At 50.0% G+C, this 11980-nt stretch overlaps 1 long non-coding RNA gene across 1 annotated transcript; it reads left to right on the top strand.

Annotated features, from left to right (window-relative positions):
• On the top strand, positions 605–944 carry LOC110435451. The gene is made up of 3 exons (XR_002453147.1): positions 605–651; positions 731–796; positions 870–944. It is a non-coding gene; the product is annotated as an uncharacterized LOC110435451 (long non-coding RNA).

Below are 11980 nucleotides of genomic sequence, written 5' to 3'. Positions count from 1 at the left end.
AAGCAACTTGCGAAGAGGCGCAAGGCGGAGGTTGTGCTGGAGACTCCTTTGGAGTCTTCCTCTGCTCGCTCTTCTGCTGCCGAGTCTAACTCGGTGGCTTCTGTTCCTGCGGAGGCTGCTCCTGCTGGTGGAGTTCCTGAGGTTGAAGCCTCACGCGCGGTCTCTTCTGTACGCGCGCCTTTCGCGTCCCTTCTTGGGGAGGAGTCTTCCGACGCGGAGGCCCCCGAGGCGAGTCCTGCGCGGGAGGCAAATCCTGCGGTGGCTGAGAGTCCTGCGCGGGAGGCTTTGGCTGGAGGAGGATCTCCGCCGAAGGGTGGGCAAGAGGAATCCAGTGATGAGGCAGAGTCTGTCTCTGTTCGGAGGATAAAGAGGGCGGAGGATCCACCGCGTGCGGCTGGAGATGGTATAAACTCGTTGTACATGGGTAAAGATTTTATTTTTATTGATTCTTGTTTTTCTGCGTTTTTTGCTTGACTTGGTCTCATTTTTTTTATTATTTTTCAGAGGATGTTTTTGCTGGGCTGGCTACCGCAGAGGAGTTAGCTAAAGGCGCCAGCGTTGCGCAGGAAGGACTTGCTGTTCCTCCGCGGCGTGAGCCCACGCCTTCTGCGTTGGCAAGTAGGCCTTCGCCTGCTGATGTTATTGGTCCCGGTGAGTTTCTTCTTTTTTGTTCAACTAATTGGTTTGTTTTTTGGCATTTTATTCTAAGGTTTGTTTTTGTTTTGCACAGGTGCTTCTGATCCTTCGATCACAGGTTGGACTGATGCCTTGCGCGAGGTTCATTCCTTGGTCGGAGGTTCGTTGTCTGGCCTCCGCCAAAGGTTTTTTGTTTCTTACGATGTTTTTTCTTACTTGTTTTTGCTTTACAGATCGTTTTCGTCAGAAGCTCCGCGGCATGGACTTTGACATGCTCCTTCGCGTGCAATATGAGCACCATAGCCTTGTACGTTTACGATGTGTTATATCTTCCTTCGCAGTTTTTCGCTCGGAGGTTTGTTGTAACTATTTATTTTTGAGCAGGGTCATCATATGGCTGCCGCCTTGGAGGAGCGTTGCTCCCGGGAGGTTATCTGCCGTGATGAGGCGATTGGTGCTCTAAAGAAGGAGAACGAGACCTTGGAAGCTGAGAAGGCTCGCCTGTCGGAGGAGGTTAGGGGGTTTTCCTCCGTCCGGCGAGAGATTGATTCCCTGAAGAAGGAGAGGGATGATTACAAGGCTGGGTCGGAGGTTCTAAAGAAGGAAAAAGAAGATGCTGAGGCTTCAGCGGCTGTCCTTCGCACGAGTGTCGCCGAGGCGGAGGTGGCTAGGGATTTGGCCATGCAGCGAGTCGAGAAGGCGGAGGACATTGCTGAACGCCTTCGCAAGGAGCTTGATGCTGAGCGGTTGTCTGCGGCTGAGTTGCAGACGCGCATGCAGAAGGCGGAAGCGGAGGCTGCAGCTATTGTTGAGCTCTATGCTGACTCGCTTGCGAAGTTCGGGGGAAGTACCTCTGCTCCTCCGCCCAGCGGCGACGTTGGGGCTGGCCTAGCGTGGTTGAAGTCCCATATCCGCATGCTCCCTGACTTTGTCGGAGGAGCTGTTGATTTTGGGGCTTTGGCTGCGGTTAGCTCCTTCGCTCGACTTTTGCGGCGCGGAGGTTGTTCCCACGCCGAGGGGGTTGCTAAGGTGGAGTTTGCCACGGCGGAGGATGTTGGCGAGGGCACCTCTAGCCTGCGCAAATCTGTCCGGAACTTCATCAGTTCGTTCTGGATTAGGTTTGGGCGGGCTGAGGCGAAGAAGATGGCGGAGGCTCGTCGCGCTGAGGTATTTTTGATTTGGTTTTTCTTTTTGTATTTTGTTTTGCTGCTTTGCAATGTTACTTAAGATGGGTATTTTGTAGGAGATTGCGAAGAAGAAGGCTAAGGTTGACAAGGCCGGTCCTTCGCGTCCACCAAGCGAGGCGCATCCTCCGACCCAGGCTGAAGCGGAGGCTCGTGTTGCTGGTGCCAAAGCTCCGGAGGGATCTGCTGCCAAGGTTCCAGAGCTGCCCGAGACTTCTGCTCCTCCTCCGCCTCAGGTGTGAGGCTTTTTAGTTTTTAGGTTTTTCTTAGTCTTTTTTGCGTCCAAGCATGTGACGCTTTTTTGTAACTAAGGCCGGAGGTTTTGCTTAATTTGTAAAGACTGTTGAAAATGTAATATATTGAGTTGTTTTCAGATAAGCATTTGTTTTACACTTTGATCCTGCGCAGGTCTCTGGCGGAGGACCTGCGCAGGATCATTACATTACTCCCCTTTCAATTTTTTACAAAGGGATATATGTTTCTGGTGAATTGTGGGAGTACTGGCGAATTGCCTTCCCTAACATGAGGGTGGTGGATATGTTTGAGTTTGTTGGATATGACCTAGATGATGAACGATCTGAATTCGTCCGGTCGCTTGCGCGCCGAGGTTCATGGCCTCCGGCTTAGGTGGTTGTTTTTGCTTTATTTTTCGTTTATCGTAGGTTATGTGTATATTTCTTTGACAAGGTTTGTTGTTTTTACGCAGCCGCCATATCCTATCCTTCGCATCTTTGGTGAGAAGGATAGGGTACGCTGGGTGTCGGAGGTTTCCGAGGATTTGGCTGAGCCTTTTCTCCATGGTTATCCGGAGGTTCGAAAGCTTCGTAATACGTTTTGGTTTTATCCTTCGTAATACGTTTTGGTTTTGAAGTTGTTATTTTCTGCGCAGGTTGTGAGGTCTGCTCCTTTTGAAGATCTTCCTTCGAACTTTGTCGAAGGAAGTTACGTTACCCCGGTGACGTTCAAGCGTGGAGATCTGTATGCGAGGGGTTATCTAATTGACTGGTGGCGCCATAAGTATCCTACGCGTAGTATTGATGACTTAGTTGATTTCCTTGTTTGTGATTACTGTGATGATCTTAGGCTTTTTCCAGATTCGAATGTTAGAATTGTGCGAGGGTCTTAGAACCTTCGACGTTTGATGGTCGGAGGATGTTTCTCGTTTTTTGTTGTAAGCTTTTGTTATGTACATTGTATATGGTTAATAAAGATCAGACATTTTTACCACATGGTCTCCGCACCTTTTAACTTTATTTTTATTACAACCTTCGCGCTATAATGTTTATACATTGCAATGTCACGGTGGTGTTGATCCTAAGGATCTTTGTGTTGCTGTGGCCTGCTCGTGCTTGATGCTCGCTGTTGCGAAGGTGTTGTTGATTTTTTCTTTTGCGGAGGATAGTCGCTTATTGGCCTTGGAACCTTCGACGTTATAGGTGCGAAGGAGCCTCCGCTGAATTGTGCTACTTTTTCCCTTTGCTCGACTCCCGTGGAGTGTTGTCGAGGAGAACCTTCGGGTATCTGAGTCGGAGGTTCTGAAGGGACGTTACGAGACTTCGTGCGATACCCTTCAGAGACCTCTGAGTCTGACTTCCATTGTTTCTGTTGTGGCTGTACACGACTTTGTGGTCGATGTTCATCACAACGCCGCAGTTCTAGTTTTACGAAGCTTCGTGCAATACAAACTTTTGTTGATGTTGTGAGGCTAACTCCTGCTTCCATGGTGGCCTGGGATTTTTGCTTTGTGATTGCTTGGTCTGCACTCGATGCTTGGGTCTTTGTATACTGATCCTGATTGAGGGTGGTGGAAAGGTGATCCTGGTTTTATAGGCTTTCATGTATTTATTTTATGTACTCTGTTAGGTTGAAATTTATTATTGAGTTGTTGTGGTAGTTGGTTTTGTTGTACCTGACTGTGGGTTATTGAAGTTTTGTCTTATTTGCACGCTTTGCTTGTTGGGGGTCTGCTTAGAATAGCAGGATACCTTCGACCTTATTTTGGTGAAGGTTATGTGAATTTCGTTGTGGTCCATCTTGTAAATGTTAAGCCTCCGCTGCCTTTTGGCAAAAATAGTATGGTTCCTGATGTCTGATTGTCCTCAGGTCTTCGTCAGGTTTGAAGGTTTTGTTCCTTCTGGCCATGCTGTGATGCCTGAAGAGGACAGGACTTTTTCACTTTTTGGCCATGCTGTCCTTGCTGCCCGGCTCTTGGCTAGGTCTTCTGCTAAGGATTTGGTGTTTTTTCACCTTTGAGGACGTTCCAAGCTTTCTTAGCTTTTGGATGAAAGCTGTGGAGGGTCCTTGTGATCACGTGATGTTTTGTCGAATGCTACAGCCTCGTTGCTGGCTGTTTTTCGACTTTTGGGCTTTGGTTCTGGGGTGGATTCCTCTTTATATTTCAGAGGTTTTTACATAGGTTCTGCCTCGTTAAAAACCTCACCTCCTGGTAGGAGTACCCCTGTGAGGAAAAGAGTGCAGACCTTGGAATGCGAAAAAGTAGAGAAAAAGAAAACAAGCGTATTTGGGGATGTGGATGCCGCCGCTTATTTTGCAGGGGTCATCCTTACACTCAAATGTAAAATCTACGTAGATTGTCGACGTTCCACGTGTGGGTGGAGGTTCTACCTTCGAGGTCTTTCAGGTAGAAGGATCCCGACCTTCCCGCTTGTATTGCTGTATAAGGTCCTTCCCACTTGGGTTGCAATTTACCAGCGTTTGGGTGATCTCCTTTTTTCCTGAGCACCAGGTCCCCATTTTGTATGTCTTTTCGTACTACCTTGCGGTCTCTCCAATTCTTGGTTTCTTGTTGATACCTGGTAATGTTCTCCACTGCCTCAAGTCTTATTGATTCTAAGGTTTCCTTGCAGTACTCTTCATCTTCAGCCAGCTGCTGCTTCATGCAACGCAGGCTTTGGTGTTTGATTTCTTCGGGCAACATTGCCTCTTCCCCATACAAGAGCTTGAATGGAGTGAACCCAGTTGTTCTTGAAACTGTTGTGTTATGTGACCATACAACTCTTGGTAGTTCTTCAACCCATTTCCCCTTGCGTAGGTTGAGTAAGGTCTTGGAGATTGCGGAGAATATTGTTCTGTTTGCTCTCTCCACGGCCCTGTTTGACTCTGGGTGATAAACAGATGCGAAAGCAATTTTGGTTCCTATGTGATGGCAGAATTCCTTGAAACTGTCTGAATCAAACTGCTTCCCGTTGTCAACTGTGAGCAAGCGTGGAACTCCGAATCTGCAGACTATGTTCTGCCAGAAAAATTTCCTGATTGTTTCAGAGGTTATGGTTGCCAGTGGCTTAGCTTCGATCCATCTTGTGAAGTATTCGATGGCCACGACGGCGAATTTGTTTCCCCCCTGGGCAGTTGGCATTGGTCCTACCAGGTCCATTCCCCATCTCTGCAACGGCCATGATGCTGGTATGAGCTGAGTTAGTGCTGAAGTTCCTGAATGAATTGGTGAGAAGGTTTGGCAGGCTTTGCATGTCTTCACTATTTTTTCAGCATCTTTAATGTGAGTTGGCCACTAGAAGACTTGTCTTAATGCTTTAGCAGACAACGCGCGAGGTCCAATGTGAGACCCGCACATCCCAGAGTGTATCTCTTGCAGGAGTTCTCTGCCCTCGCTTTGTGATATGCATCTCAGCAAAGGTTGGACTACGCCTTTCTTGTACAGGATCCCGTCAATGGAGGTGTAATTCCTTGCTCTGGCCTCCATCCTCTTGGCTGTTGCTTCGTCATCTACAGCTGTCTCGCCTTTGAGGCAATCAGCTATTGCCTGCCTCCAATCTTCGCTTTCTGTCAGCAGGACTGAGTGAAAGGCTTTTGGCAACGATTCGGTTGCGGGTGTTGCAACAATCTGGTGGAAGGTTCCTTCTGGCAAGGGGGTGTTGTTGGCTGCTGCTTTCGCTAGCTCGTCTGCCTCGTAGTTTTCGGCTCTTGGAATGTACTGCAGAGTGAATCCCTTGAACCTTCTCTCCAGGCCTCTTACGACGGCCAGATATCTTGCCAGCTCCGGGTTGTATGCTAGGTATTCCTTCTCCACTTGCCCTGCCACCACCTGGGAATCTGTTTTGATGAGTAGGGTTTTTGCTCCCGAAGCCTTAGCTTTGTTCAGCCCGAGGATGAGACCTTCATACTCAGCTATGTTGTTTGTTGTTTTGAATTCGAGTCGTACAGCAAACTTTAGTTTGAGTCCAGATGGTGCGATTAGAACGGCTGCTGCTCCTGCTCCCGCTTGACCCCAGGCGCCATCTGTATACAGCGTCCACGGCTGATCGATTACCTTCTCCTCGTTTTTGTTCGAAGGTGTCCAATCTGCCATGAAGTCAGCCAGGGCTTGAGATTTGATGGAGGTTCTGGGGACATAGGTGATATCAAACTGTGATAGTTCGGCCGCCCATTTTCTTATACGTCCGGAAGCCTCTTTGTTCCTAAGGATATCACCCAATGGCTGTGAAGTGGGCACTTTAATCTCATGGCTTTGGAAGTAATGCTTGAGCTTCCTCGATGCACACAGGACCGCGTACGCGATTTTTTCTATTTCCGTGTAATTCAGCTTTGCTCCTGACAGAGCTTCAGATACGTAGTAAACGGGTCTTTGCATCGTTTTCTTACTGTCGCTTGTCTCGTGCACCAGGACACCACTGACAGCGTGCTCGGAGGCAGCCACATACAGTAGTAGTGGGGTGTCTGGCTCAGGCACTGTTACCACCAGGTTGGTTGCAATGTAATTCTTGAGATGCCTGAAGGCCTCTGATTGTTCCGGACCCCATTCTGTTTTACCTTCTCCTCTCAGCACTTTGAAGAATGGGAGGCTCCGTTCTGCCAATCTTGATATGAATCTGTTGAGGGCTGCTATTCGGCCAGTCAGTCTTTGCACTTCTTTCTTGTTTGAAGGTTCTGCCATTGACATGATTGCTTTTGTTTTGTCTGGGTTAGCTCTAATTCCTTCGGAGCTGATGATATATCCCAGCATTTTTCCCTTGCTGACCCCGAACACACACTTCTCCGGGTTAAGTTTCAGCCCGGCAGATCTAAGATTGACGAAGGTTTCCTGCAGGTCCTTGATATGATCTTCCTTGCGCTTGCTCATGACGACAACATCGTCGACGTAGGCTATGATGTTTCTCTGTAGCTGACTTCCTAGAACCTTCCCCATCATTCTGGAGAAGGTTGCTCCAGCGTTTTTGAGACCTTCTGGCATTCTGGTGTAGCAATACGTGCCGAATGGGGTTGTGAAGCTTGCCTTTCCTTCGTCTTCTTTTTTGAGCCAAATTTGGTGGTAACCAGAGAAACAATCCAGCAGTGAGAATCTCTGACAACCAGCTGCTTTGTCCACAGAGGTATCTATCCTTGGCAAGGGGAAGGAGTCTTTGACACAAGCCTTGTTGAGATCCGTAAAATCTATGCACATTCTCATTTTGCCATTTTTCTTGGGGACCAAGACCACATTTGCCAACCATTCCGGCTATATGACTTCTCTGATGACCTTTGCGTCCAGGAGTCTTTGTACCTCTGCCTTCGCGGCTAAGGTTCTTTCTTCAGACATTTTTCTCTGTCTCTGCTTCTTCGGCCTCATTCTCGGATCAATGTCTAGCGAATGCTCTATGATGTCTCTGCTGACTCCTTGCAGGTCAGTGGCACTCCAAGCGAAGATATCTTGGTTCTTTTGCAGCACGTCCAACAATTCGAGTTCCTCCTCTCTACCGAGGGTGGCTGAGATGGTGACCTTCTTATCTGGAACAGCTCCCTGCAGAGGGACACGTTTCGTTTCGTCCTGATCAGCCAGGTCTGTCTTCCCCCTTGGCATGTCTGGTGGCTGGGAAGCCTCTTGTTGTGTAGAGTCCACGGAGTTTATGTTCCGGAAGGACTTGTAGATTGCTTTCTCTATGTTCCTTGCCTCCTTTTGACTTCCGTGAATCGTGATTACTCTGTGCAAAGCCGCGATTTTCATGCACAGGTATCCCATATGGGCGTCCGCATTGAACTTGTTCAAGAACCCTCGCCCGAATATGGCGTTGTATGGGTAGTGCAGGTCTACCACGTCGAAGGTGACGTACTCTGTTCTTGCGTTCTCGGATGTGCCGAAGGATACGGGTAGGGCAACCTTCCCCAGGGCATGTATTTGCTTTCCTCCGAACCCGATCAAAGGTGATTCCGAAGGTTGGAGCTGGCTTCTGCTGAGCTTCATTTGGTCGAAGGTTCCGGCAAATATTATGTCTGCGGAACTTCCTGAATCCACTAAGATCCTGCTTACTCCCCAACCCGCGACATTCGTTGTTATGACCAAGGCATCTGTGTGAGGGTAGCTTTCCAACCTTAGATCTTCCTCAGTGAAGGTTATTGGGGTTCTGGACCAATCAGTGCATCTCACTGGCCCTTGAACTACAACGTTGTTGACGAGCCGGAGGTGATCCTTCTTCTGCTTCTTTGTCTGGAACTCCATTGAGGACCCCCCAGCTATTGGTAAGATCATTCCAATCGTGGGCAAGGGTGTATGAGGGCCGATCTGATTATCAGGGTGGGGTTCGGTTTTTGGTGGTGGTGGGGCTTGGAGTAGCTGTAGCTGGTTTGGGGGAGGAGGCAGTGATTGCTGGTGGGGTTGCGGGGTTTCGATGTACGTGATATGTGGAGGTCGTGGAGGGGCATAGTTTGGTGGAAGGTTGTGGTCCGCGGTTTGCTGGGCTGGGCGCCAAGCTGGTAGGAAGCTGGGATAGTAAGCGGAGGCTAGCGCGCTGGGCTGAAGTGGAGCTGGGTGCTGCTGGCTTGAACCTCCGACGTATGAATGGTAGAAGGTTTGAGGGAATGTGTGATTTACTTCCCGAGGTTGAGTAACTGGTATCGGAGGTTGCGGAGCTGACCTGCTCTTGATCCTCTCCTGAGTTTCTTTTGCATCTGGGCAATCTCTGGTGGAGTGACCCTTCTCCTCTCCATGGAAGAAACAATACTGTTTCCGTGGTCGCTGACTTTGATTTTTTCGCCATCCCGCATTTCGACCCCCTCTTCCGGCTTGATTGGGTATGCGTTCCGAGCTTCGCGCTTCCGCTGGTGGATGGCTATTTTCCGGCCTGTCATTTTTCGGTTGCTCGATATTCATCATCTGTCCACCAGCCTCTCGCTGTGGCCGGCGTTCATCCTGGCTGAGGTTCTTCTTCTGTGAGTTTCTATCATTGCTCTGCCTCTTCTGAGAGTTTTGGTCTTCCAACCTTTTGCGGTAGTCGTTGTCTGACCTGCAATACTTCTCAAACTCGTGGTACAGCTCGTGCATGGATGCTGGCTTTTCTCTGGCCAAATGAGCCGCGAAGGGCCCTATGCGAAGACCCTTGATGGCCGCTTCAATGGCAACCTCCTCCGGCACGCCGGGTGCTCTCGCCTTAGTCTGCACGAACCTTTGGAAGTACTCCCGCAGTGCCTCTCCCTGACTCTGGCGACACTAGAACAGGTCCGTGGAGGTTAGTGATTCAACTGCGAATCCCTGGAAATTCGCTAAAATCTTGTCTCGAAGGTTCTCCCATGAATAGATTGACCCGGGTCTCAGCATCGAGTACCATGCCAAGGCATCTCCCTCGGCTGCGATCACGAAGGATTTTGCCATCACAGTCTCGTTCCCTCCAGCTGAGGCCACGGCTGCCTCGAAACTCATCAGGAATTGGCGCGGATCGGCCTTTCCGCTGAATTTAGGGAGCGTGATAGGTTTGTAGGTCGTTGGCCAAGGCGAGGTCTGCAATCCTTCGGACAAAGGGGAACGAAGGTCCAACGTGCCCCGCAGCATGCCACCGTAGTTCGCCGGTTGCACATCTGATGTTGGGCCGGCGCCGGTCAGAGCAGCGGGCTGGATTGTCGGCTGAGGTGGAGGTTGCATGCTAAGGATTTCTGCCTGCAGGAGTGAAAGCTGCTGCCTGATCTCGGCCGCTTGCGTCGCGGCCACCGCTGCCTCTTGGCTGGCGGCGTAGGCGGCAGCGATCCGGTCTCGCTCTTGCTGAAGGTTCTGCAATTGCGTTTGCAGCTGCTGGAGCTCTTGCGTGGCGGTGGGTTGCGCCCGGCCTGCGGCGGGAGGAGGTTCCTGGCGTGTTTCCGGCTGCTCGTTCTCTGGCTGCTCGCCCTCAGAACCTTCTCCCTCCACGGTCGCGTACGTGCTCCGCACGGCCCTCCTCGGCCTTCCTCTCCTGGAGGGCTCTGCCCGAGGTCTTGTGGTGCTTGCTCTCTTTCCAGCCATCGCAGGTTATACTTCGGGCCCCACGGAGGGCGCCAATGTTGGGGAGAGGCTCTCCGCACTCCCCAGCAGTATAACTGTTGGGGAACAGTTGCATCCTTCCCCCTGGTAGCGTCGGAGGTTATCCTTCACCCGAGGAACCTCCGACGCCTGAAGCGTCGGAGGATATCCTTCACCGGAAAATACTGATGTTGACAACTCTGTTGGGGGACAGCTGCGTCCTTCCCCCTGGTAGCGTCGGAGGTTATCCTTCACCCGAGGAACCTCCGACGCTCCTTCACCGGGAAATGCTAATGTTGACGACTCGTCTGGTCGTGCTAAGTGTGTGCAGGGACTGAGACACCGGCGGAGGTCCACGAGCGAGGAAAGGTGGGAACCTCCGACCCTCCCGGGTCCAAGGATGGCGGGAGAACGCGGCCAGGCCGAGGAACCTCCGACTGGACCAGGCTAAGGAGGAACTCCCGGGGCGGCCGGGTCGAGCAACCTCCGGCCCAGCCAGGCTGAGGAACCTCCGACACTAAAGCGTCGGAGGATCCGCAACTGGGCGGAGGATCCAAGCCTCCGACCAGCTGAGGCCCCAGTCAGAGGATGAACGAAGGGCTTGCAATGTGAAATTACGCAGGTGTATTAGGGTAAGTAGACTGCGATGAAAGAATATACTGGAATATTCCCCCACCGTCACGGGGCATTTATGTAAATGTCATTAGGTCGGTTTCCAGGCCCTATATAAGGGGCGCGATGCCGTCATTAATAAAGAGAGAGAGCATTCACTGTTTTCACCTACTGTTGAGCCTACTGTCCGTTGGAGCCCAATCCTCTCACGGCACCGAGTGAGAAGGTTCACGATTCACCGTACTGCTGGGGAGTGCGGAGAGCCTCTCCCCAACAAGCATATTATTATGGAATGTAAAAGAGGGGACGCAAACAAAACATACTTAGAGTTGAGAACAGATGAGCGTGTAGTATAAGTACTAGTACAAACAAGCTTGTAGCTATATAAGCATGTAAGAAGCACCTAGTAGCTAGAGCAGAAACATATTGCACCAGATAATAAAAGGGCAAAAAAAGAAACTGGAGTCAACTATTGTGCAAGCAGCTTGGTGGGCAAGAAATAGTTTATAAATCAAGAGATCTGAGTTCTCGGTAGCAATCACAGCTACCGTACATCATAACATCAAGCCGACACTTGATATAATGGGTCCTATCAAAAACCACATATAACTTGTAACCCATGTATAGCAGCACATACTTGCAGTTGCCAGAAACCCGATCGAGATGAAAAAAATACATAACAAGGCAAAGATGATGGAGCCGGATGTCGGCACATCCGGCACCTGTGTGGGCGCATTTGGCCTCCCGACACATGGATTTGCCATCTCCATCCTATACAAGCGAATCGCCAAGCACTACTGGAATCTGGGACGTTGCCGAGTGCCTCCTATTTTGCCGAGTGCAGTTTATTGGGGCACTCGGCAAAGATTAAGTTTGTCGAGTGCCACACTCGGCAAAACTTAGCACTCGGTAAAGAATATTCTGCCGAGTGCCAAGCGCTCAGCAAACTTCAGCACTTGGTAAAACTGGTCTTTGCCAAGGCAACGGCACTCGGCAAAGACACCACTCGGCAAACATCGCTAACACCGTGACGGCATCTCCCTCCCGTTTGATTTTGCCGAGTGCTACCAGTTAGGCACTCGGCAAAAAATTTTTTATAAATTTTTTCATCAAAACTTTGCCGAGTGCCTCATGGACCGGCAATCGACAAAGTTAATTTTGCCTAGTGTTAGATCTAGGCACTCGGCAAAAAATTTGTTTTGGATTTTCGACCCAAGTTTTTTTTTTAGCCTTCTGACCGTATTTTAAGCTCTAATCTAAATTTTGGTGAAATTTTGACTTTTCTTGGTATATTTCGTTAATTTATTTTGTTTCCTTTATTTTATCAGCG

The sequence above is a fragment of the Sorghum bicolor genome, chromosome 5 (genome assembly GCF_000003195.3).
Source record: "Sorghum bicolor cultivar BTx623 chromosome 5, Sorghum_bicolor_NCBIv3, whole genome shotgun sequence".
NCBI classification, from domain to species: Eukaryota; Viridiplantae; Streptophyta; class Magnoliopsida; order Poales; family Poaceae; genus Sorghum; species Sorghum bicolor.
Note: the sequence above shows the minus strand (reverse complement) of the source record. Positions and strands in the feature narration are given on the sequence as shown.